Source organism: Bombina bombina, chromosome 2, assembly GCF_027579735.1.
Source record: "Bombina bombina isolate aBomBom1 chromosome 2, aBomBom1.pri, whole genome shotgun sequence".
Lineage (NCBI taxonomy): Eukaryota > Metazoa > Chordata > Amphibia > Anura > Bombinatoridae > Bombina > Bombina bombina.
The window spans coordinates 1,252,673,113-1,252,700,862 of NC_069500.1; the positions used below are offsets into that span (position 1 = coordinate 1,252,673,113).

A 27,750-nucleotide genomic window follows, 5' to 3' on the forward strand; every position below is an offset into this window, starting at 1 on the left:
CAGGCCCCAGATCAAACACACAATGGAGGACCGACCAAAGTCGGTCAAGCCAGATATCCTCGGAGGGGGAACAAACCACTGAGCAAATACAAATGATTACAAATGTCATTAACCTTTCATCTGTGAATTTAACACCACAACAACATTCTGTTTTAGCTTTAGGTTTAGGCTTTTCACCCACGAGCAGTTTCAATCTTTTTCAGACACTTATAGATGTAAATCGCCTTATAAGAAACTTGACCCTGAAAAAACATTTTTTCAGTACAAACACTGCGTCAGCTGAACGAGCCACACTTACACCACCTATGACTAATAACATCAGTGATTTTGCAGAAATGTGTGATATAGTTGCTCTTCAAACTCTAGCAACTGAATCTAGCACAGAGACAGATCTCACCAACAGAAGTACCACTCTTATGGAGAAATCTAGCTTCTATCCTATCATGAGTAGAGGTCAAATCTTAGAAACTTACCAACAGAGAGTTGAGATGGATCTAATCAAGCTTCATAAAGAAACCAAGAAAGTTAGACAAAACCTTACTCTTAAACAGAAAAATGCCCTAGCTGAACTCAAGGGCAATAATCAGATAGTCATACGCCCCGCCGACAAAGGCGGGGCAGTAGTTGTAATGAATAGGAGTGATTATATTGCTGAGGCCAAACGTCAGCTTCATAATACAGACGATTATGAAAAACTTCACAGGGATCCCACCAATATCTTTAAATCACAATTGAAACACATTCTGGATGATGGTAGGGAACAGGGTTTCCTGGATGATAAGACTGTTAAATATCTTGATGTACAATTTCCAAGGATCCCCTGTTTCCATCACTTTCCAAAAGTGCACAAAAGCATTACACAAGTACAAGGCAGACCCATTGTGAGTGGGATTGACTCCCTTTTGGAGCACCTCTCACAGTGGGTAGATTCGATCTTGCAACCTATGGTACTTTCTTTAGTATCATATGTTCGCGATACAAAACATATAATTAACATCCTGGAGACGTTTCAATGGAGCCATGAATATGCTTGGTTAACCATAGATGCAGTAGCCCTGTATTCGTCTATACCTCATACACAAGGCCTGCAAGCAATTTCCTCCTTTCTCCAAAACTACAGTGACCTATCCCAAGAGTTTCAAAATTTTATTATCATTGTAATTGAGTTCCTACTCACACACAATTTTTTCAGGTTTGAGGGAGATTTCTATCTCCAGAGATGTGGCACAGCCATGGGAGCTAAGTTTGCTCCCTCGTACGCCAACCTTTACCTGGGTTGGTGGGAGCTGTGCCACATCTTTGGAGATGGGAATCCCTTCAAACAAAATATCAAATTTTACAGGAGATATATCGATGACCTCCTCTTGGTCTGGTCAGGCAGACAGTCAGATGTGCCACTTTTCTTGGAATTTCTGAATACAAACGATTTGAACCTAAAATTCACTCATGAGGTACATAAGACGCATATAAATTTTTTGGATCTCACTCTTACGGGCGCTCAAGATGGTGGTGTCTCCATGAGCGTGTATCGTAAACCCATATCTGGCAATACCCTGTTGCATGGCAACAGCAGCCATCCCATACAAATGAGATACGCTGTTGCCAAGGGACAATTTACCAGATTGAAGAGAAATTGTTCTGACAGAGTTATCTATGACAAAGAAGCTGATTCTCTGTCAGCCAGACTTCGGGAAAGAGGGTATCCTTCACACGATGTCACAAGGGCCAAAAAGTCCCTTGAACATATAGATAGGAAGACACTCTTACAAGACAAACCGAAAAATGATAGATCAAAATCGTCCCAAGGAGTGTACTTTGTTACACAGTTTAGCACAGAGTACAATAAAGTATGCAGTATAGTCAAAAAACATTTTGCCTTACTGGCTGCTGACGACAAATTAGTTACTACAGTGGAGAAGGGGCTAAAATGTTCCTATAGAAAAAGTAACACACTAGGGGGTATCCTAGCACCTACAGAACTCAAAAAAATCGAGACTAATCAAAGTTCGTGGTTGAGACACGCAGGGATGTTCAAATGTGGCAGCAGACGTTGCAAACCTTGTGACTTTGTCCAGGTCACCAATAATTTCACGTCTTACATTACCGGCCAGACATTTGACATCAAAACCTGTCTCAATTGCACAGCTAACAATGTCATATACCTCATTTCCTGTACCAAATGTCATCTGCAGTATGTAGGACTCACCTCCAGGGATATGAACTCCAGATTCAGGGAACACTTGTCATCTTTCAATATAGGAAAAGCCACTACTCCATTGGTACTCCATTTTTATGGCAAACATGGCAATAACCTCACATCACTAAAATGGTGTATCATTGAAAAAGTGGTCCTGCCTAGCAGAGGTGGTAACCTCAGTAAACTATTAGCCAAACGAGAAGCATTCTGGATGTTTAAACTCGACACCAGAATACCCAAAGGACTTAACTCTAGGTATGATTTAATAAATTACTGGGAATAACTCCAGTTCTTTGTTATCTCCCCTAGGTGTAATGCCTACTTTGATTTAGCATTTTGTGCTTGTCATTTTGCTTTTTCTCTTTTTTACTCCTCATATTTTATTTCTTAAATATTTTTCTTTTCTGATCATATCATCGCAACTTTTATAAGGCTAGATACATATGATACTCCTAGTTCACATATAGCTAATGTCATGAACTTTTTTCTGTACTATATAGTTGCGTTAATATATTCATTTACACTATACCGTATATTTCTATGTACCTTTCGTGCATTTTTGCACCAGCAGCCCTAATTTTTCTGATAATTATTATTATTTTTCCATTGACATTTATTTAGCATACGGTTTAGGCATTGCACTTTATCTCACACTATTTTTAAGTTAATTTATATATTACATCTTCTCCCGGCATATATAGTTCCTTTGTCTAATACTTTTGTCCCTCATTTTGACATATATTTAGTCCTTTTGTCCTTTAACCATCCTATTTGTTTCTATGTTCTGGATTCTAAATAGTGATAATTGTATCGATGTTTGTATACATATGGATCTTTATACCATTCATTGTTTATTGGACTATACCAGTGGAGATGGTGTATTTGCTTCACTTATGCTATATTTAGTTCTTGACACTTCCAAGCGGGCGGGTTGTTTTTCTTTTGCTTTTAAATTTTCTTTTAACCAATGAGAATCAACCTAAGGTGTTAAGTTCACCTGTCAGGCACAGCACCTGTATGCTATGATTAAGGCTTCACAGCCGAAACGCGTAAGCCCTGGTGCTGCGCCTGCAAACGTGTCTCTTTGTTCTCCATGATTCTGTTATTTTAAAGAAGTATCAATAAATAAATTTGTTTTATTTTTATCGGAGCATCCAGTACTCTTTCTTTTTGATGTTCATTGCTCCAGACCCACTGGTTTGCTGCCGAATCGGAGATTCTACAGTTCCTCCTGCAACTGCCCTCCCCCCACCTTTCCTCAAAGTTGCCGCGGCTGCAGATTTACCTGCGGATCTACCTGCTGTGCTGGACACCATTGGATTTCTTATCCCTCCCATATACTTACACGGAGGTGGATATAAAGGCGAATGCCGATTTGGATGCTGTTACCCCTTGGAGGTCTGCACGAATTTGGAGCCAGCTTCAACCACAGAGTGACCTACGTACACACTGCTCAGCACGAGTCAGCCGAAAGTTTTTCGTCCTTGTGAGCTGAGGAACCACCAGTTTGAGGTGAGTCTGGCATATGACACGCCAGCGTTCCCTTTGTCTCCTATGATATTATACATTCATCAACGCTGACACCTGCTTATTTGAGAGTGTGTTTATTAGTGACTGTATCTACTTGCTGCATGGGGTTTCGAGGGCAGTTACATTGTGCAACGAACATTGCTATATTTACACAGCTAGTGTGACCCACCTGTCTGTTATCTTTTCTTGCATATATTGTATGCTTATATACAGACTTATTTATGTGTTAATATATGTATATACACATGTAAACACGTAAATATATATGTATATGCTATATACAGACTTATTTATGGGTTAATAGATGTATATACACACGTAAACACGTAAATATATATGTATATGCTTATATACAGACTTATTTATGTGTTAATATATGTATATACACATGTAAACACGTAAATATATATGTATATGCTTATATACAGACTTATTTATGTGTTAATATATGTATATACACATCTAAACACGTAAATATATATGTATATGCTTATATACAGACTTATTTATGGGTTAATAGATGTATATACACATGTAAACACGTAAATATATATGTATATGCTTATATACAGACTTATTTATGTGTTAATATATGTATATACACATGTAAACACGTAAAAATATATGTATATGCTTATATACAGACTTATTTATGGGTTAATAGATGTATATACACATGTAAACACGTAAATATATATGTATATGCTTATATACAGACTTATTTATGTGTTAATATATGTATATACACATCTAAACACGTAAATATATATGTATATGCTTATATACAGACTTATTTATGTGTTAATATATGTATGTACACATGTAAACATGTAAATATATATGTATATGCTTATATACAGACTTATTTATGTGTTAATATATGTATATACACATGTAAACATGTAAATATATATGTATATGCTTATATACAGACTTATTTATGTGTTAATATATGTATATACACATGTAAACATGTAAATATATATGTATATGCTTATATACAGACTTATTTATGGGTTAATAGATGTATATACACATGTAAACACGTAAATATATATGTATATATTCATATTCATATACATTTAAATTTTGCTGCCCAGACCTGCACGACTCACCCCCTTCGCTGAGCTAGATTCTCAGCCATGTCTCACAGCATGAGAACAAGGCTCCCATTGGAACCTATGGAGCGTAAGGCTTCCCTGCAATGCGAATACGAGGTTGTGTTCGCATTGCACTCAACTTGTAATACGCACTCGCGTAAGCGATATTTTGCATTCCACTAGTAATCTGGCCACCAATCAGCAAGTGCTGAACCAAAAATGGGCCAGCACCTATGCTTACATTCCTGCTTTTTCAAATAAAGATAGCAAGAGAACGAAGAAAAAATTATAATAGGAGTAAATTAGAAAGTTGCTTAAAACTGCATGCTCTGGGGCACATTTATCAAGCTACAGATGGAGCTTGAAGGCCCGTGTTTCTAAAGACCGCTGCTCCATAACCCTGTTGGCCTGCTCTGAGCAGGCGGACACACATTGCTGAAAATCAACCCGATCGAGTATGATTGGGTTGATTGACACCTCCCTGCTGGCGGCGAATCTGCAGGGAGCGGCGTTGCAGCAGCAGCTCACAAGAGCTGCTGGTGCAATGCTGAATACGGAGAGCGTATTGCTCTCCGCATTCAGCAAGGTCTGGCGGACCTGACCCGCACTGTCAGATAAGGTCCGCCAGACCTTTGATAAATATTCCCCTCTATCTGAATCATGAAAGAAAAAATGTGGGTTTTGTGTCATTTTAACTCTCTTTTATTGCTTCACCAAAGCCTTTAAAAGCATAATAATAGTAAAGGTACATAAGTAAATACAAAAACATTACAATAAACAGGGAAAAAACTGCCCATAAACAAAAGGCCAATGAGAAAAGTTTTTGAAAAACTGAAAAAAGACAGAACCAATCGGTTTTGTTGTAAGTCTCATATATTGACCAATGATCCCAGATTACTCCTCTTTCTTTTACTGATTACATTCGGAAAAGTAACCAGTTGCTGCATCTACATTTTATCATTATTTATATGCTTTGTATCTAATTGTGTTTATTATTTCAGTTATATTATTCATTATTATAGACTTTTCATTACATTTTCTCTCTTTTCATTTAAGAAACGCTTAAATTTTATATATTTCAATTTCCTTACCCTTTTTTTCCCCTTTCTCTTATTAGCCCGGTTTTCCTTTCTTCTGTATTACCTTCCTTCCCTTGTCCCCTCATACCCGGACCTGATTGCTCACCGTCTTTGCTCACTGCTTGTGGAGCTATCTTTTTTTCCTACTGCGCATGACACTCTCGTCAGTCATCTTTCCTCAGAACAGCCTTACTCACCCCTTTAAATCCTTGTCATCTATCTCTGGCTCTGGGAAGTCTATAATTAATTTATTTTTTCACATATTGTTTAACTTAAAGTTAAACTCACTTGTATATCATATTTTAATATTTTTATTCCTTACATACTTTTTAACAACGTCCACTCCTGATACTCAACCACTTACTAAGAAATCAGTACAATTAAAGGGACACTCAAGTCAAAATTAAACTTTATGATTCAAATAGAGCATGCAATTTTAAACCACTTTCCAATTTGCTTCCAATAACAAAATGTGCACAGTCTTTTTATATTTACACGTTTTGAGTTAGCAGCTCTTACTGAGCATGTGCAAGAATTCACAGAATATACGTATATAAATTTGTGATTGGCTGATGGCTGTCACATGATACAGGGTGAATGGAAATAGACATAACTTTGAGATTTGTCAGAAAAAATTCTACTATTCATTTTAAATTTAGACTAGGTGCTATTTCATTATCTTTTCATTTGGTATTTGTTGATTATGCAAATCTACTGTATTTACTGGTCCTTTAATAATAGACAACTCTCCATCTAAATTATTTAGCCATTTCAATTCACAAATGTCTGATTTATTTTTGGCAATCCAAACTTCTTCTCACAAGAAATCACATAATCCTTTGAAAAGCAAAAAGATGAACGTACAAAGCCTCCTCACGTAGTCTTCCAAGTTCAGACACCATTATTCCAAAAGGTGTGGGAACAAAAAATAAATCACCATTATATGCTTAGGGGGAAAACGAATAAGAGCTAAAAACTAAAAAACATATTTCTGACACTGGGTCTGATATTTAAAACCTTGCTGGCATGGAGAGAAATCACACAAAATCTTTGGGATTTTTTTTTTTAGACCTTTTATTGTAATGTAGGAGTCTCTGTTCCACATAAAGAACACTTGCAGGCCCATTTATCAAGCTCCGTATGGAGCTTGAAGGGCCATGTTTCTGGCGAGTCTTCAGACTCGCCAAAAACACAACTTATGAAGACCGCTGCTCCATAACCCTGTCCGCCTGCTCTGAGCAGGCGGACAGGAATCGCCGGAAATTAACCAGATCGAATACGATCGGGTTGATTGACACCTCCCTGCTGGCGGCCGATTGGCCGTGAGTCAGCAGGGGGCGGCGTTGCACCAGCAGCTCTTGTGAGCTGCTGGTGCAATGTTAAATGCGGAGAGCGTATTGCTCTCCGCATTTAGCGAGGTCTTGCGGACCTGATCCGCAGTGTCGGATCAGGTCCGCAAGACCTTTGATAAATTGGGGCCTAAATAGCAACATAAATGTTTCAAACGATAACAATCGTGTTTCTAAAAAATTTTTAAGGGCCTCGCCGTACCAACAAGAATTTTTAGATATCATCTTGCCTGAGTGGCGAAGTTTAGCATATCAGGCACGCTGACGTTAAGAGCCTGATGATCTAAAGCTCTCTACTCAGGTGAGATGATCTAAAATGATCTTCCAGCACTGCGAGATCCCTATTGAAATTCTTAAAGGGACAGTAAACCTCAAAAATAATTTTATTAAATATTAGCGCAAACTTTATAAAACATAATATTCTCTTTCTGAGCGGGTCTGTTTTTTCACACAGCGCATCAGGCCAGCTGTATAGTCACAGCCTGGCCCGACCGCGCCATTATACACAGTGCAGCTCGCTCCTGGAGTCAGACAAAGCAGGAGCGAGCTGCACTTAGTGTTATGGCGCGGTCGGGCCGGGCTGTGACTATACAGCTGGCCCAATGCGCTGTGTGAAAAAAACAGACCCGCTCAGAAGAGCACAGAGAGCGGGTCTGTAAAACAGTCGTTCTTTTAAAAAATTGAAAGGGAATATTATGTTTTATAAAGTTTGCGCTAATATAATGTTATATAATTCTGCACTATGTGCAGAATTATATAAAATTGATTTTGAGGTTTACTGACACTTTAAAAGGCAGATTTTGTTTTACTTCTCCAGAGGCCCTTCTTTGCATTTCTGTTTGTGAAGCAAAGACAAGCCCAGTGCAATATAGCATTACATTAAGTTTTATTACAATTACATTTTGCACTTTCTATTTTGCATTTTATTTTGTATACAGCAGTTTGTTTAGGATTATGATTTTACAAATTCTGATTATGCTTTCACAAATTCTGTGTAACTTTAACATATTAGGATCATACTTTGTATATTTAGGAGTATCTTTTACAAATTACATTGCACTTTGTATTTCTACTTTTAAAATAAAACTCAAAAATGTACAGCTTCAGTTTCCCAAAAAGCTCTCTGGGATACAGAATTTCACAGGGAAGTAGAGGGTAACTGGAAAGCATTACAGTGTATCTTGCTTTCACCTATAGTTTAGTATACATTACTTTTCTGACAGTTAGTAAGTGTATTGGGAATTTTGAGCAAACTTCACCTGCATACAGCTGACGAGAAAAATCAGTGAGACCAGCTTCTTTAAAATGCTTACAGCACTTCACAAGACTGGTGAGAGAGCTTCAAACATACCCTGGGGACTCCCCTGTTCAGCCCAGAGAACCACTTTCTGAAGCTGTGTTTTATTTAACAATAGAGAAAATACTAAGTGCAATGTAAGTTGTAAAAAGATACACAGAAATATACAAAGTATGTTCCTAATTTGTTAAAGGGCCATAATACCCAAAATGTTGAAACGCTTGAAAGTGATGCAGCATAGCTGTAAAAAGCTGACTAGAAAATATCACCTGAACATCTCTATGTAAAAAAGAAAGCTATTTTACCTCAAAAATTTCTCAGTAGCCACATCCCATTGTAAAGGACTTCTAAGCAGCAAATCAGTATGTCTGTCCCGGGACAGCTAAGGGAGTGAGCTTACGTGCACACTCATCTTATTTCCCTATTCAGTTTAAGGAAGTTTACTATGAAATCTCATGAGAGTTAAGTGAAATCTCATGGGATCATAGTAAAAGAGTTCATGACCTCAGCACTGATGATGCTGATTGGCTACTGTTCATTTCTGCATATATTTTTTTTACCTGCAGCTGAGCAACAGCTGAAGTATATTTTGTACACAGAACTTACTCTGCTGAACTGAGGAAATTGTGAGGTAAAATATCTTCCTTTTTTACATAGAGATGCTCAGATGATATTTTCCTGTCAGCCTTTTACAGCTATACTGCATCAGTTTCAAGTGATTTAGCATATGAGTATTCTGTCCCTTTAAAGTAACAGAAACTTTCAAAACATAATCACAATTTGTAAAATAACTGCTGCATCTAGATCTAAATCTGTTAAAATATGAAATAGAAAGTGCAAAGCTTTGATGTAATAATACTGAAAGGATCCAATCTGAAGTGTAAAGTAATATAAAATACAAAGCACAAAGTGTAAGTTTAACAAAACTTTCATATCATGCAGTGCTATATTGCACTGGGCTTGTCTCTCCTTCAGATATAGAAATGAGAGAGATCTCGCAGTGCTGGAGAGTTCCACACTTTTTCTTTGATCATTTAGTGAGTTTAGCTCCTGTGAAGTCTGAACTGCAATTTCTCTCCAAGCTGAAGGACCTTTGATCATCAGGCTCCTAAGTCACAAACAGCTAGATTATGAGTTTTGCGATAAACAGGGTGCGAAACGAATGCAACAAAAGCCTCCTTGTGCGGGCGATATGGTGGCGTTAAGCTCCATACCGCACAAAAGCCAAGCGCTGCTTTGACATGCTTGTGCACGCTTTCCCCCATAGACATCAATGGGGAGAGAGTGTTAGAAAAAAAAACACCTAACACCTGAAGTGCAGAATGGCGATCGCCGTAACGCAACCCCATTGATGTCTATGGGGAAAAGAAAGTTACACCCTAAAACTAACACCCTAACATAAATCCCAAGTCTACCATCGCCACCACTATAATAAAGACACTAATAAAAGTTATTAACCCCTATTCCGGCACCCCTGACATCGCCAACACTAATAAAAGTTATTAACCCCTATTCCGCCTCTCCCGACATCGCAGACACTATAATAAAGTTATTAACCCCCTATTCCGCTGATCCCCGACATCGCCGCCACTAAATAAAGTTATTAACTCCTAAATACTACCAATTAATATATCTAAATTACAAATTTTAAAAAAACTAACACTACGAAAAAAAAAAAAAAAAAATCTAAATTACAACTTAAAAAAAAAAAAAAATCCAACAAAAATTTAAATAATCTGTTTACCAAAAATAATTAACACTAAAATCACAGAAAATAAAAAACACTAAGATTACAAATTTTTTTTTATCAAAAATGAAAACAATTACACCTAATCTAATAGCCCTATAAAAATAAAAAAGCCCCCCCCCCAAATAAAAACACCCCCTAGCCTACAATAAACTACCAATAGCTCTTAAAAGGAAAGAAATCAGCTCTTTTACCTGTTAAAAAAATACAAAGTCCCCGCAACAATAAAACCCACCACCCAACCAACCCTATAAAATAAAAAGACCTAACTCTAAAAAAAAACCTAAGATACCCATTGCCCCTAAAGGGGCATTTGTATGGCCGTTGCCCTTAAAAGGGCATTTAGCTCTTTTGCATTGCCCTTAAAAGGGCATTCGGCTCTTTTTCAAAGCCCAAACCCTAATCTTAAAAAAAAAAAACACCCCAAAAAATGTAAAAAAAAAACTAACACTAACCCCAGAAGATCTACTCACTGTTTCTGAGGTCCGTATAGCCATCTCCATCCAGGAGGCGTGGTCTTCATCTAGGCTGCAAGGTCTTCATCCAGGTGGGGAGGTCTTCATCCATCCCGGGGGCGTCTTCTATCTTCATCCCGGCGGCGCAGAGCGGAACCATCCTGGAAGCCGATGCCATCCTGCGCGGAGCGTCCTCTTCATACAGTCACCGTCGTACACTGAAGTTGAATGCAAGGTAGCTGTTTGAAAATGGTGTACCTTGCATTCCTATTTGCTGATTTAGATTCTTTGAATTGAAATCAGCAAATAGGATGAGAGCTTCTGAAATCCTATTGGTTGTTCTCAAATCAGCCAATAGGATTTCAGTAGCTCTCATCCTATTGGCTGTTTTGAACAGCCAATAGGATTTAAGTAGCTCTCATCCTATTGGCTGTTTTGAATAGGATTTCAGAAGCTCTCATCCTATTGGCTGATTTAAATTTGAAGAATCAAATCAGCCAGTAGGAATGCAAGGTTTGCCAATTTGAAATGGCTACCTTGCATTGAACTTCAGTGTACGGCGGCGACCGTATGAAGAGGACGCTCCACGCAGGATGGCATCAGCTTCCAGGATGGCTCTGCTCCACGCTGCCGGGATGAAGCTAAAAAGACGCCCCCTGGATGAATGAAGACCTTGCCGCCTGGATGAAGACCTCGCCGCCTGGATGGAGATGGATGTCCAGACTTCAGAAACCGTGAGTAGATCTTATGGGGTTAGTGTTAGGTTTTTTTTTATTTTTTGCGGTGGGTTTTCTTTAAGATTAGGGGTTGGGCTTTGAAAAAGCACTGAATGCCCTTTTAAGGGCAATGCAAAAGAGCTAAATTCCCTTTTAAGGGCAATGCCCATACAAATGCCACTTTAGGGGCAATGGGTAGCTTAGTTTTTTTTTAGAGTTAGGTTTTTTTTATTTTGGGAGTTGGTTAGGTGGTGTGTTTTACTGTTAGGGGAACTTCTTTAGGCAATGCCCTACAAAAGGCCCTTTTAAGGGCTATTGGTAGTTTTTTTTGTAGGCTCGGAGGTGTTTTTATTTTAGGAGGGCTTTTTTATTTTTTTTTATTTTTTTTTAAATGAATTTTTATTCAGTTTTAGAATGTAAAGTAACACTTGGGGACACGCAGGACCCCTGTTCAAACATAAACAGACAAAAAGGAACGGACACGCAGGTAAGACTGCAATAGCTGGCAAAGCTAGCACCCACTGAACCTAGCCCTCATTGTGCCTAGCCCACACTGAACCTAGCACTCATTGCTCTCAACACTCATTGTACCTTGCACACTCCATACCCAGCCCACACCCCACCCAGCACACATTATACCTAGCACACGCTGTACTTGGCACACGCTGTACCCAGCTCACATAGTACCTAGCACACACTGTACTTAACATTCATTGTACCCAACATACATTGTACCCAGCACACACTGCACCCAGCACACACAATACCCAGCACACACTGAACCTAGCACTCATTGTACCTAGCACTCATTGTAGCTAGCACTCATTGTACCTAGCACACACGGTACCTAGCACATAATGTATCCGGCACACATTGCACCTAGCACACAGTGTACCTAATACACATTGTACCTAGCACCCATTGTACCTAGCACCCATTGTACCTAGCACACATTGCACCCAGCACACATTGCACCCAGCACACATTGTACCTAGCACACCTTATGCCCAGCTCACATTGTACCTAGCACACATTGTACCTAGCACACGCTGTACTTAACACACACTGTACCTAGCCCACGCTGAACCTAGCTCTCACTGTACCTAGCACACTATGTACTGTGGACGCGCTGTATCCAGCTCACGCTGTGCCTAGCACTCATTATACCTAGCGCACATTATACCTAGCACACATGGTACCTAGCACACACTGTACCTAGCTCACACTGTACCTAGCACACGCCGTACCCAGCACCCGCCTTGCCTAGCACACGCGGTACCTAGCACACATTGAACCTAGCACACATTGTACCTAGCACCCATTGCACCTAGCACACCTTGTACCTAGCACACATTGTACCTAGCACACATTAAGCCCAGCACACACTGTACCCATCACACACTGTATCCAGCACACATTGTACCCAGTACACCTGTACCCAGCACACACTGTACCCAGCACACACTGAACCTGGCACTCATTGTACCCGGCACTCATTGTACCTAGCACTCACTGTACCCAGCACTCATTGTACCTAGCACTCAGTGTACCTAGCACACGCTGTACTTAACACCCACTGTACTTAGCTTACGCTGTACCTAGCACACACCGTACCCGGCACCCACCTTGCCGAGCACACGCAGTACCTAGCACGCATTGAACCTAGCACACACTGTACAGCACACAAAGTACCTAGCAAACAAAGTGCCTAGCACACACAGCACCTAGCACACTCAGCACCTAGCCCCCACAGCACCTAGCCCCCACAGCACCTAGCACACACAGCACCTAGCACACTCAGCACCTAGCACACTCAGCACCTAGCACACTCAGCACCTAGCACACACAGCACCTAGCACACACAGCACCTAGCACTCGCAGCACCTAGCACACACAGCACCTAGCACTCGCAGCACCTAGCACTCGCAGCACCTAGCACACACAGCACCTAGCACACACAGCACCTAGCACTCGCAGCACCTAGCACACACAGTACAGGGTAAGATAGTATAGGGAAATTGTTAGTAGTAAAGAGGGGAATGCAGTATTATTTAGCTAAGGTAAGAAACTCCAAATCTATGTTTATATAATGATACACCAATGGCACCACACTAATCTGTCAGAACAATATTAATAGTATATGGGAGGGTTTTATATGTGTACAGCACTTAGTACCAGATAACTATCAGAGCCAGCCATAATAAATGGCCTCGTGTTCTCAAAGATACATCCACATAGTAGTAAATTGTTGGGAAACCATCTGTCCCACCTAGTAGACCATACAAAACAAAAAAAAAACATAAAACATGATGCAAACAGGTTTAACTGGTACGCTTTCCGCTCTTGTTATAAAAAGCGTAGTGAGTCCCGTAGTCCCATGAGAGTGATAAGGAGGCTTCATGTCTGCATTTATCATATCATCAATCCTGTAGGACTAGCCAAGACACTTAAGTGGGAAGGTGTTAAATCCACTTTGATTATCAAAATATATACCGTAGGATAAAAGTCTCAGTTCAGATTGTGAAGCCGTCTGGTCAATGGCGCCACTAATAGGAGCGCACCTCCTGGGTCCCAAGAGAACTGGGAGCCTGAACAAAACTGCCCCAACAAAGATAGAGAGTGCCGCATCCACACAACAACAAGACATCAGCCGATATTTGTGCCCTTGTCATATCCAGCCCAGCACCGGTACCGCACAGCAAAGGGAGTACGGCCATAACTTGGAACAGCTAGACAGTGTTAAATCAGCCAACAGACAAAATGTATCCTGTAAGGTAAGTTCCAGAGGCGTCGATGCGCTATGAGTCATACAGCCGATTAACATGGCGCAACTCCGTCTTCAGTGTAGGTCTCAGATCTTCCCTCAGTTTCTGCATTACCTCCAGAGTGTTAACGGCTGACAATCTGCTCTCTTCTCAGCAACTGAGCAAAGTTGTTGTGGTAAACAGTGCACTATGTATCACACAGTTGTTTCGTGTGGCACAGCTTCGGCTTCAGAACAGGCCTCAAACCAATACTCGATCTCAACTGACATTCAGTGTGTGCAGGGCTTTCAAAACAAACCCTGACGATCCCAGCATACATAGATAATTAATATTTAGAAATGTAAGCATCTGATGCTGTTTTGGCTCGTTTTGTGGATTAAATCACCCAGTTCGTTTCAGGAGCCTCAGTGTGTTGCGGCCATCTTAGGCCTCGCTTCCATTGAGTCGTTAAAAATGGAGCCGTAAGCTACCGAAGCGGCCGACAGCTAAAAGTAATTTACGGCTGCATTTTAGTACCAGGTTTGCCAATTTGAAATGGCTACCTTGCATTGAACTTCAGTGTACGGCGGCGACCGTATGAAGAGGACGCTCCACGCAGGATGGCATCAGCTTCCAGGATGGCTCTGCTACACGCTGCCGGGATGAAGCTAAAAAGACGCCCCCTGGATGAATGAAGACCTTGCCGCCTGGATGAAGACCTCGCCGCCTGGATGGAGATGGATGTCCAGACTTCAGAAACCGTGAGTAGATCTTCTGGGGTTAGTGTTAGGTTTTTTTTTATTTTTTGCGGTGGGTTTTCTTTAAGATTAGGGGTTGGGCTTTGAAAAAGCACTGAATGCCCTTTTAAGGGCAATGCAAAAGAGCTAAATTCCCTTTTAAGGGCAATGCCCATACAAATGCCACTTTAGGGGCAATGGGTAGCTTAGTTTTTTTTTAGAGTTAGGTTTTTTTTATTTTGGGAGTTGGTTAGGTGGTGTGTTTTACTGTTGGGGGAACTTCTTTAGGCAATGCCCTACAAAAGGCCCTTTTAAGGGCTATTGGTAGTTTTTTTTGTAGGCTCGGAGGTGTTTTTATTTTAGGAGGGCTTTTTTATTTTTTTTAATTTTTTTTTAAATTAATTTTTATTCAGTTTTAGAATGTAAAGTAACACTTGGGGACACGCAGGACCCCTGTTCAAACATAAACAGACAAAAAGGAACGGACACGCAGGTCAGACTGCAATAGCTGACAAAGCTAGCACCCACTGAACCTAGCCCTCATTGTGCCTAGCCCACACTGAACCTAGCACTCATTGCTCTCAACACTCATTGTACCTTGCACACTCCATACCCAGCCCACACCCCACCCAGCACACATTATACCTAGCACACGCTGTACTTGGCACACGCTGTACCCAGCTCACATAGTACCTAGCACACACTGTACTTAACATTCATTGTACCCAACATACATTGTACCCAGCACACACTGCACCCAGCACACACAATACCCAGCACACACTGAACCTAGCACTCATTGTACCTAGCACTCATTGTAGCTAGCACTCATTGTACCTAGCACACACGGTACCTAGCACATAATGTATCCGGCACACATTGCACCTAGCACACAGTGTACCTAATACACATTGTACCTAGCACCCATTGTACCTAGCACCCATTGTACCTAGCACACATTGCACCCAGCACACATTGCACCCAGCACACATTGTACCTAGCACACCTTATGCCCAGCTCACATTGTACCTAGCACACATTGTACCTAGCACACGCTGTACTTAACACACACTGTACCTAGCCCACGCTGAACCTAGCTCTCACTGTACCTAGCACACTATGTACTGTGGACGCGCTGTATCCAGCTCACGCTGTGCCTAGCACTCATTATATCTAGCGCAAATTATACCTAGCACACATGGTACCTAGCACACACTGTACCTAGCTCACACTGTACCTAGCACACGCCGTACCCAGCACCCGCCTTGCCTAGCACACGCGGTACCTAGCACACATTGAACCTAGCACACATTGTACCTAGCACCCATTGCACCTAGCACACCTTGTACCTAGCACACATTGTACCTAGCACACATTGTACCTAGCACACATTAAGCCCAGCACACACTGTACCCATCACACACTGTATCCAGCACACATTGTACCCAGTACACCTGTACCCAGCACACACTGTACCCAGCACACACTGAACCTGGCACTCATTGTACCCGGCACTCATTGTACCTAGCACTCACTGTACCCAGCACTCATTGTACCTAGCACTCAGTGTACCTAGCACACGCTGTACTTAACACCCACTGTACTTAGCTTACGCTGTACCTAGCACACACCGTACCCGGCACCCACCTTGCCGAGCACACGCAGTACCTAGCACGCATTGAACCTAGCACACACTGTACAGCACACAAAGTACCTAGCAAACAAAGTGCCTAGCACACACAGCACCTAGCACACTCAGCACCTAGCCCCCACAGCACCTAGCCCCCACAGCACCTAGCACACACAGCACCTAGCACACTCAGCACCTAGCACACTCAGCACCTAGCACACTCAGCACCTAGCACACACAGCACCTAGCACACACAGCACCTAGCACTCGCAGCACCTAGCACACACAGCACCTAGCACTCGCAGCACCTAGCACTCGCAGCACCTAGCACACACAGCACCTAGCACACACAGCACCTAGCACTCGCAGCACCTAGCACACACAGTACAGGGTAAGATAGTATAGGGAAATTGTTAGTAGTAAAGAGGGGAATGCAGTATTATTTAGCTAAGGTAAGAAACTCCAAATCTATGTTTATATAATGATACACCAATGGCACCACACTAATCTGTCAGAACAATATTAATAGTATATGGGAGGGTTTTATATGTGTACAGCACTTAGTACCAGATAACTATCAGAGCCAGCCATAATAAATGGCCTCGTGTTCTCAAAGATACATCCACATAGTAGTAAATTGTTGGGAAACCATCTGTCCCACCTAGTAGACCATACAAAACAAAAAAAAAACATAAAACATGATGCAAACAGGTTTAACTGGTACGCTTTCCGCTCTTGTTATAAAAAGCGTAGTGAGTCCCGTAGTCCCATGAGAGTGATAAGGAGGCTTCATGTCTGCATTTATCATATCATCAATCCTGTAGGACTAGCCAAGACACTTAAGTGGGAAGGTGTTAAATCCACTTTGATTATCAAAATATATACCGTAGGATAAAAGTCTCAGTTCAGATTGTGAAGCCGTCTGGTCAATGGCGCCACTAATAGGAGCGCACCTCCTGGGTCCCAAGAGAACTGGGAGCCTGAACAAAACTGCCCCAACAAAGATAGAGAGTGCCGCATCCACACAACAACAAGACATCAGCCGATATTTGTGCCCTTGTCATATCCAGCCCAGCACCGGTACCGCACAGCAAAGGGAGTACGGCCATAACTTGGAACAGCTAGACAGTGTTAAATCAGCCAACAGACAAAATGTATCCTGTAAGGTAAGTTCCAGAGGCGTCGATGCGCTATGAGTCATACAGCCGATTAACATGGCGCAACTCCGTCTTCAGTGTAGGTCTCAGATCTTCCCTCAGTTTCTGCATTACCTCCAGAGTGTTAACGGCTGACAATCTGCTCTCTTCTCAGCAACTGAGCAAAGTTGTTGTGGTAAACAGTGCACTATGTATCACACAGTTGTTTCGTGTGGCACAGCTTCGGCTTCAGAACAGGCCTCAAACCAATACTCGATCTCAACTGACATTCAGTGTGTGCAGGGCTTTCAAAACAAACCCTGACGATCCCAGCATACATAGATAATTAATATTTAGAAATGTAAGCATCTGATGCTGTTTTGGCTCGTTTTGTGGATTAAATCACCCAGTTCGTTTCAGGAGCCTCAGTGTGTTGCGGCCATCTTAGGCCTCGCTTCCATTGAGTCGTTAAAAATGGAGCCGTAAGCTACCGAAGCGGCCGACAGCTAAAAGTAATTTACGGCTGCATTTTAGTACCAGGTTTGCCAATTTGAAATGGCTACCTTGCATTGAACTTCAGTGTACGGCGGCGACCGTATGAAGAGGACGCTCCACGCAGGATGGCATCAGCTTCCAGGATGGCTCTGCTCCACGCTGCCGGGATGAAGCTAAAAAGACGCCCCCTGGATGAATGAAGACCTTGCCGCCTGGATGAAGACCTCGCCGCCTGGATGGAGATGGATGTCCAGACTTCAGAAACCGTGAGTAGATCTTCTGGGGTTAGTGTTAGTTTTTTTTTTATTTTTTGCGGTGGGTTTTCTTTAAGATTAGGGGTTGGGCTTTGAAAAAGCACTGAATGCCCTTTTAAGGGCAATGCAAAAGAGCTAAATTCCCTTTTAAGGGCAATGCCCATACAAATGCCACTTTAGGGGCAATGGGTAGCTTAGTTTTTTTTTAGAGTTAGGTTTTTTTTATTTTGGGAGTTGGTTAGGTGGTGTGTTTTACTGTTAGGGGAACTTCTTTAGGCAATGCCCTACAAAAGGCCCTTTTAAGGGCTATTGGTAGTTTTTTTTGTAGGCTCGGAGGTGTTTTTATTTTAGGAGGGCTTTTTTATTTTTTTTTATTTTTTTTTAAATGAATTTTTATTCAGTTTTAGAATGTAAAGTAACACTTGGGGACACGCAGGACCCCTGTTCAAACATAAACAGACAAAAAGGAACGGACACGCAGGTCAGACTGCAATAGCTGACAAAGCTAGCACCCACTGAACCTAGCCCTCATTGTGCCTAGCCCACACTGAACCTAGCACTCATTGCTCTCAACACTCATTGTACCTTGCACACTCCATACCCAGCCCACACCCCACCCAGCACACATTATACCTAGCACACGCTGTACTTGGCACACGCTGTACCCAGCTCACATAGTACCTAGCACACACTGTACTTAACATTCATTGTACCCAACATACATTGTACCCAGCACACACTGCACCCAGCACACACAATACCCAGCACACACTGAACCTAGCACTCATTGTACCTAGCACTCATTGTAGCTAGCACTCATTGTACCTAGCACACACGGTACCTAGCACATAATGTATCCGGCACACATTGCACCTAGCACACAGTGTACCTAATACACATTGTACCTAGCACCCATTGTACCTAGCACCCATTGTACCTAGCACACATTGCACCCAGCACACATTGCACCCAGCACACATTGCACCCAGCACACATTGTACCTAGCACACCTTATGCCCAGCTCACATTGTACCTAGCACACATTGTACCTAGCACACGCTGTACTTAACACACACTGTACCTAGCCCACGCTGAACCTAGCTCTCACTGTACCTAGCACACTATGTACTGTGGACGCGCTGTATCCAGCTCACGCTGTGCCTAGCACTCATTATATCTAGCGCAAATTATACCTAGCACACATGGTACCTAGCACACACTGTACCTAGCTCACACTGTACCTAGCACACGCCGTACCCAGCACCCGCCTTGCCTAGCACACGCGGTACCTAGCACACATTGAACCTAGCACACATTGTACCTAGCACCCATTGCACCTAGCACACCTTGTACCTAGCACACATTGTACCTAGCACACATTGTACCTAGCACACATTAAGCCCAGCACACACTGTACCCATCACACACTGTATCCAGCACACATTGTACCCAGTACACCTGTACCCAGCACACACTGTACCCAGCACACACTGAACCTGGCACTCATTGTACCCGGCACTCATTGTACCTAGCACTCACTGTACCCAGCACTCATTGTACCTAGCACTCAGTGTACCTAGCACACGCTGTACTTAACACCCACTGTACTTAGCTTACGCTGTACCTAGCACACACCGTACCCGGCACCCACCTTGCCGAGCACACGCAGTACCTAGCACGCATTGAACCTAGCACACACTGTACAGCACACAAAGTACCTAGCAAACAAAGTGCCTAGCACACACAGCACCTAGCACACTCAGCACCTAGCCCCCACAGCACCTAGCCCCCACAGCACCTAGCACACACAGCACCTAGCACACTCAGCACCTAGCACACTCAGCACCTAGCACACTCAGCACCTAGCACACACAGCACCTAGCACACACAGCACCTAGCACTCGCAGCACCTAGCACACACAGCACCTAGCACTCGCAGCACCTAGCACTCGCAGCACCTAGCACACACAGCACCTAGCACACACAGCACCTAGCACTCGCAGCACCTAGCACACACAGTACAGGGTAAGATAGTATAGGGAAATTGTTAGTTGTAAAGAGGGGAATGCAGTATTATTTAGCTAAGGTAAGAAACTCCAAATCTATGTTTATATAATGATACACCAATGGCACCACACTAATCTGTCAGAACAATATTAATAGTATATGGGAGGGTTTTATATGTGTACAGCACTTAGTACCAGATAACTATCAGAGCCAGCCATAATAAATGGCCTCGTGTTCTCAAAGATACATCCACATAGTAGTAAATTGTTGGGAAACCATCTGTCCCACCTAGTAGACCATACAAAACAAAAAAAAAACATAAAACATGATGCAAACAGGTTTAACTGGTACGCTTTCCGCTCTTGTTATAAAAAGCGTAGTGAGTCCCGTAGTCCCATGAGAGTGATAAGGAGGCTTCATGTCTGCATTTATCATATCATCAATCCTGTAGGACTAGCCAAGACACTTAAGTGGGAAGGTGTTAAATCCACTTTGATTATCAAAATATATACCGTAGGATAAAAGTCTCAGTTCAGATTGTGAAGCCGTCTGGTCAATGGCGCCACTAATAGGAGCGCACCTCCTGGGTCCCAAGAGAACTGGGAGCCTGAACAAAACTGCCCCAACAAAGATAGAGAGTGCCGCATCCACACAACAACAAGACATCAGCCGATATTTGTGCCCTTGTCATATCCAGCCCAGCACCGGTACCGCACAGCAAAGGGAGTACGGCCATAACTTGGAACAGCTAGACAGTGTTAAATCAGCCAACAGACAAAATGTATCCTGTAAGGTAAGTTCCAGAGGCGTCGATGCGCTATGAGTCATACAGCCGATTAACATGGCGCAACTCCGTCTTCAGTGTAGGTCTCAGATCTTCCCTCAGTTTCTGCATTACCTCCAGAGTGTTAACGGCTGACAATCTGCTCTCTTCTCAGCAACTGAGCAAAGTTGTTGTGGTAAACAGTGCACTATGTATCACACAGTTGTTTCGTGTGGCACAGCTTCGGCTTCAGAACAGGCCTCAAACCAATACTCGATCTCAACTGACATTCAGTGTGTGCAGGGCTTTCAAAACAAACCCTGACGATCCCAGCATACATAGATAATTAATATTTAGAAATGTAAGCATCTGATGCTGTTTTGGCTCGTTTTGTGGATTAAATCACCCAGTTCGTTTCAGGAGCCTCAGTGTGTTGCGGCCATCTTAGGCCTCGCTTCCATTGAGTCGTTAAAAATGGAGCCGTAAGCTACCGAAGCGGCCGACAGCTAAAAGTAATTTACGGCTGCATTTTAGTACCAGGTTTCCATTGAAAAGATTAGCGTGTTGCGCGCAGTCACTCTTTTCGTGTAGCTGTAAGTTAACGTTGTGTTAACGCTTCCATCTGACGTCGGATTTCTTGAAAATCAATTAGTTGCTAAGGTAACCCGACCTTACGCTATAGAATTTACGTTTAACGTCCGTGCTTCTTACCTGTGATCGCCTCTCAAGAAAAATAAAAAAACACTTATCCATATTTTTAATAATCAAATACTATTTTCTAATATAATTATATTTAACACTTCATAAATATAAGTAATATTTATTGCTGCCCTAGGCATAGGTCTAGTTTGCATTCTGTAGATATGTTCTTGCATATATTATTATATTTAAATATATACTGATATTTCTATTAGAATATAAGTTCAACTATTTCTATACATGAGACAACAATAAATATTACTTATAACAATTTATTTCTACATTAAAACACTTGCATTATTTGCAAGTTTTATAATTTCAATAGAAAATAGGTCTCAAAAAGCACAATTTTCCTCTTTTACACCTAGTTGAGCTGGGGGTAATATTTCTCAATGTATCGACAGCCTCCGACAATGTATTAACGGTTAGCGCTTTCATTGGAAACCTGGTATAATTTATCGATTAACGGCTTCTATTACTTTCTATGGGACGCGAAGATCTTTTCGGCAGCCGAAGTCCGGCTGCCGATATTGAGGTATAACGCGCCATTGGAAACAGTCGATAAACGATATTGCTTCCGACAGCATATTTATCGGTTTGCGAGTGCACGCAAACTGAATTACGACTCAATGGAAGCGAGGCCTTAGTCGGCCGTTTGCTCCACCCCCGGCTTTTTTATTTTTATAGGGCTATAAGATAAGGTGTAATTGTTTTTATTTTTGATAATTTCGTTTATTTTTTTGTAATTTAGATTTTTTAATTTTTTTCGTAGTGTTAGGTTTTTTTAAATTTGTAATTTAGATATTTTAATTCGTAGTATTTTTTATTTTATTAGATTAGTTATGTTAGGTTAATTTATAGTTTAATGTTAGGTTTATATCTATTTCACAGGTAAGTTTTTATTTATTAAAATAGACTTATATTGTAATTTTAATTTAAAGTTAGGGGGTGTTAGGTTTAGGGGTTAATAGTTTAATTTAGTGTTTTGTGATGTGGGGTGCCGGCGGTTTAGGGGTTAATAGGTTTATTTAGTGATGGAGATGCGGGTGGCCCGAGGTTATGGGGTTAATAATTTTATTTAGTGGCAGCGATGTTGGGGAGCGGCGAAATAGGGGTTAATAACTTTATTATACTGGCGGTGATGATGGGGTGTGGGGGAATAGGGGTTAATATATGCAAATAGTGTTGGCGATGTGGGTGGGCGGCAGATTAGGGGTTAATAACTTTAATAGTTGTGATGTGGGTGGGCGGCAGATTAGGGGTTAATATGTTTTAAATAGTGTTTGCTATGCGGGAGGGCGGCGGTTTAGGGGTTAATAGGAAGTGTGGGTGTTAGTGTACTTTGTAACATTTTAGTTATGAGTTTCGTGAAACATTTTTGTTAAACAAAATCCATAATTACTGCTCTCAGATGTCGGTATGGATCGTGTCGGTATAGGCTGTAACGCAAGCATTTTTGCCTCACCGCACAACCTGTAATACCGGCGCTATGAAAATCCCACTCAAAAACGGTGTGGGATTGACGTTGCGTTATAGGCTAAAATGCTTGGGGTATAGCTATACCAACACGACTCCCAATAGTGCGTTCCTGCTTTTACGCTGAAATTGCCATTTTTTCAGCATTAATAGCCACAGTGACTCGTGTGTCTCAAGATAAAAACTTTTGTGATGAAAACTCAGATTCTTAAGATGAATCTCCAGTACCAAGAAGACGTAAGTAACCTCACCAAGTCTAATATTCCAAAACGTATTGAAAATAAGGATTACAATTTAACAGAGAGTTATGGAAACCCTAATTTTAATCCAAATGAGCTCAGAGAATACCAATAGTTTCCCACCTTTTATCACCTTTTATCAAGACTTGCCCAACTACAGGACTACAGTTTCATCCTCCATTTCATTTTTCTCCTACTTCTACTTTCAGAGCTCCAGTTTACATAGAGAACCACAGTTTTCTTCAATTTAAGATTCTTCACTTTTTTTACAGAAACTTTTCCCATTGGCCTCTTATTTTTAGGAAGTTTTGGGTGTTTTCCTATATACCCTGATGCTTGATGAAACGGTGAGTAAGCTAAGATACGTGCTGCATGTTAGGGGGCCCATATTGTATAGTGCCCTTTTGATTGTACACTAATGTTTTAACTGGTATTACTGATGTTTAATTAAAACTTGTTTTTATAAAAATGTAACTAGTCTACCAGTTACCTGCTACCTGCTCCTTTTGAAAATTTGTACAGCTACAGGAAGCTCCGCAGCCCAGTTTCAGTGAGCTGGAGCACTAGCAGTCTCTAGAATGCCACTATCAGCGCATTAGGGTGCTGCTACTAAATGCGAGTACCTTTAACCCCTATACTGATGAATAAGAAACTGCTGATACACACATGAGGCGTCGCTTTGTCTATATTTCTAGAGTTCTTATATACCCTGAAGCAGTAAGAGAAAGTTAAGCAAATTGTCCCTAATAAAGTCTAGATTATACCTACACAAAACTAGGATAATAATCTGAATTTTATATACATATTTTATATCAACAATGAAGGGCTGCATTGCAGGATATCTGCATACAAAATGTATGTTTTCAATTAATTATTAAATGTGTAAGGTTTTCCAGTACAGAGACATACCTCTAAAAGTTTCTTGAGTGTGTTTATCTTATCTCTTGTGTGACCAAATAGGGACAAATATAAATTAGCTCCTACATTAATCAAGAAGTCACTGCGTAGCAAGTTGCAGGGCCATGGCCACGCCCAACAGAGACTAGACAAGCTCCAATTTTCAGAATTAAATTACTGGAATTGTGGGCAGAATAATAAAAAAGTAATTTTTGCAAAGTGTTTTTTTTTTTGTTTTTTTTTTTAAAAAGCATAATTAAATATTATATGGAAAAATATATATTTTAACCAGCTACATTCTTACAGATAATTTTTTTTTAATTGTCTCTTGTTTTTAAATATGTTTTCCTCTTGTACTGTTTATGAATGACCCTCAGATACAGGTAAAATGCATAGTTGCCTATCTCTATGTATTGCACATGTAAAAATCAGGTCTAAAATATCATTATAAAAAAATAAAAACATATCAGCCAAGTCTTAACATTTTTAAAACAAATTAACATCATTTTTACTGTAATTATTTTTCAGTAGCCAAACTCCACCCCCATTTGCCTTATTAGGAAGAGTTCATCTGGGCTTCAGTTCACAGACAACAAGTCTAGCCACTGTCATAAGTTAGTATACGTTTTGTTTAGCAGTTGATATCTGATAAAGCCAATTAGGGACAGATAGGCAGCAGGTTTAGCCTTGAAAAGTCGCAGGTGCATTTCAAGTTCTGAGAATTAGAAATTGCTCAATTTTCAAAGCTAAATGACATAAATAAATACTGAAAATATTCTGCATATTAGTTTTATTATGTCTAACTAAACATTTTACATAAAAATCTCAAGTTGTTCTAATGTCTACGGTGCATCTTTCTACAATATGCCCCCTAGATATAAATATGATGTCATTTGTAGAAGACACAAACACATATATATATCCCAGGTATATTTAATCTGTATATATTTTGACATTTTCAAAAGTGCAAATACATCTAAAAGTAAAACATAAAACTTACATGTTTCTTTGTTTTTTTCTTCTTATAATCCATAATTACTTACAGGGGAAGAGTAAAGAAAGAAACCCTGAAACCATTTTTGTTGCCGACCTTAGTACAAGACAGCTCTTGCTGGGCCTGGTTGTAAAGCCGCCCTGTAATGTCCTCATTACACTGACACACAGTTCAGCTTGTGTAGAAGTTTCTGTCAAGGTTACTAGACCAGAAATGGAAGTGCCGCTGTTCAGCGTTCCAGGACTCCCAGGCTTAGACTGCAGTATATCAGGTTACCCTAACAGTGACCAGGCAAATCAGTTTAGGAGCTTCAATTTAAATGCTGGATTCGTTGTACAGTTCTCATTCGCACAGTGTTTCTCATTTAATTGCTTCTCTGTCTATGTCAGATTGTGTCTGATTCCCTTTCAGCTACTTCTCCCATGCAACATTTTATTAAAAGAATGTGCAGTTGTTTATTCCAATAGCTCTACCAGTTATGGTTTTAGACAATAAAAGTTAGGGGTGCAAAAGTAAAATATCAAATGTGGGTCTTTTACTACCTATTTCAAAATTATGTTTTTTAGGTGGGAGTAGGAGGCTACTAGATCAAAACAGCAAATTAAACTCTGGGCCCATATTCTATTCAGTCTTAGCGGTTATTGGGCAACGGACCCTACAGGCTACCTCAGTGGTGGGGGAGAGGGTAAGAAGCAGCAATCATATGAATACAGCTTCTCACCTTGCGAGTCTGCCAAGCAAGGCTTTAAAGCAGCATACACTGTTTATTACACAATACCCAATGTTTGTAACAGTGTTATATTAATATAGGTTCTTTACCAGGTTAACATTTTAAGGGAATAATTCTCTTCCTACGAACCAACCAGCAGAAATGATAAACAGCAAATATATAATGTGTGCAGACTAGCCAGAACAAGCTCCTCACCCATAATACAACTGTACCAAAAAGATAGCACCCAAATAATAATGTGCTCGCTTTGGTCCCTGTAATGGTTGCCATTATAACCAGTGTTGCTGACTATGGGGAAGCCTGATAAAGCTATTTGGTCACTTTTCCCCAGGTATTAGGTTGTATTCGGTTATGGACATATCAATATGAACTTGTATGTACAGGCTTAGAGATAATTCCAAACACTAGAGCACAATGCTGGTAGTTATATTGTCAATGGGAAGAAGGTTTACCTTCCAACATAACAATGACCCAAAGCACACAGCAAAAATGACCACACAGTGGTTGAAGGAGAAAAAGGTGAATGTCCTTGCAGGGCCTAGTCAGAGCCCAGAATTAAACCCCATTGAATATCTGTGGCATGACTTGAAGACTGCAGTCCACAAACGGTCACCATCAAATGTAACTGATCTGGAGCAGTTCTGCAAAGAAGAGTGGGCAAATATTGCACAGTCTAAAGGGTAGATTTACCAATGTCTGTCCGACATGATACTCTGTAGCGTATCATGTCCGACAGACACTGCTGAATGCCGACTGCATACGCTGTCGGCATTTATCATTGCACAAGCAGTTCACCAGAATTCTGGATTAGCGGTTAGATGGCACTACTATGTTAAATAATTTAAATGAGGGTTTTTTTCCACTTAACTATACTTAATTAGTTAATATTATTATTTATGGTTAGATGGTGCTATGTATCTAAGCTAGGGAAACTGAACTAAAACGATACTGTGTAAGCACTCATTGATACCCCCATGGATCTTTTTAATAAAAGGTCTTTGAGAAAAGCCGGAGACCCAGCGAAACATCTCACGGAGGGGAGAGAGTTAGTGGGAGCTATTTTTTTTAAAAAAAAATCAATGCAGCATTAATAGCAATTAATCTCAGCTAATATCTAATTGAATACTTATATACTAGATTGCTGTGAATCATAGATACTCTTGATTCTGCCGATTAAGCATAACAAGCCATTGGGATTCATGCGATAATACAATCTCTTTGCACTTTCTTATGTACATGTGATAATAACTTCATATATATTTATATATCACAATAAGATAAACCGGCTAATTGGGGCTGTATTGTGGCAGTCATATAAACAAATTCCAAATTTTTTAAGCAATAGTGATAACCAAATACTGGTTATAAACATATATGTATTCAACAACAGACCCATTTTCCACGTGTTAACACTTCTGTGTCAATTATTAATGTAGACCCAAGTGCAGCTCTGTATGTTATAATCTCTTTAGTCCAACT

The 27,750-nt window shown here is 40.9% G+C and overlaps 1 protein-coding gene across 1 annotated transcript in view; it reads right to left on the reverse strand.

The window, feature by feature from the left end:
• Nucleotides 1-25,756, reverse strand: part of TBC1D1 (TBC1 domain family member 1) — an 872,759-nt gene extending 847,003 nt beyond the window's left edge. The window contains exon 1 of the mRNA XM_053700277.1: nt 25,548-25,756. The gene's annotated coding sequence lies outside the window, so the exon portion shown is untranslated. The remainder of the gene's footprint in view (nt 1-25,547) is intronic.
• Between the last annotated feature and the right edge of the window lie 1,994 nt (nt 25,757-27,750).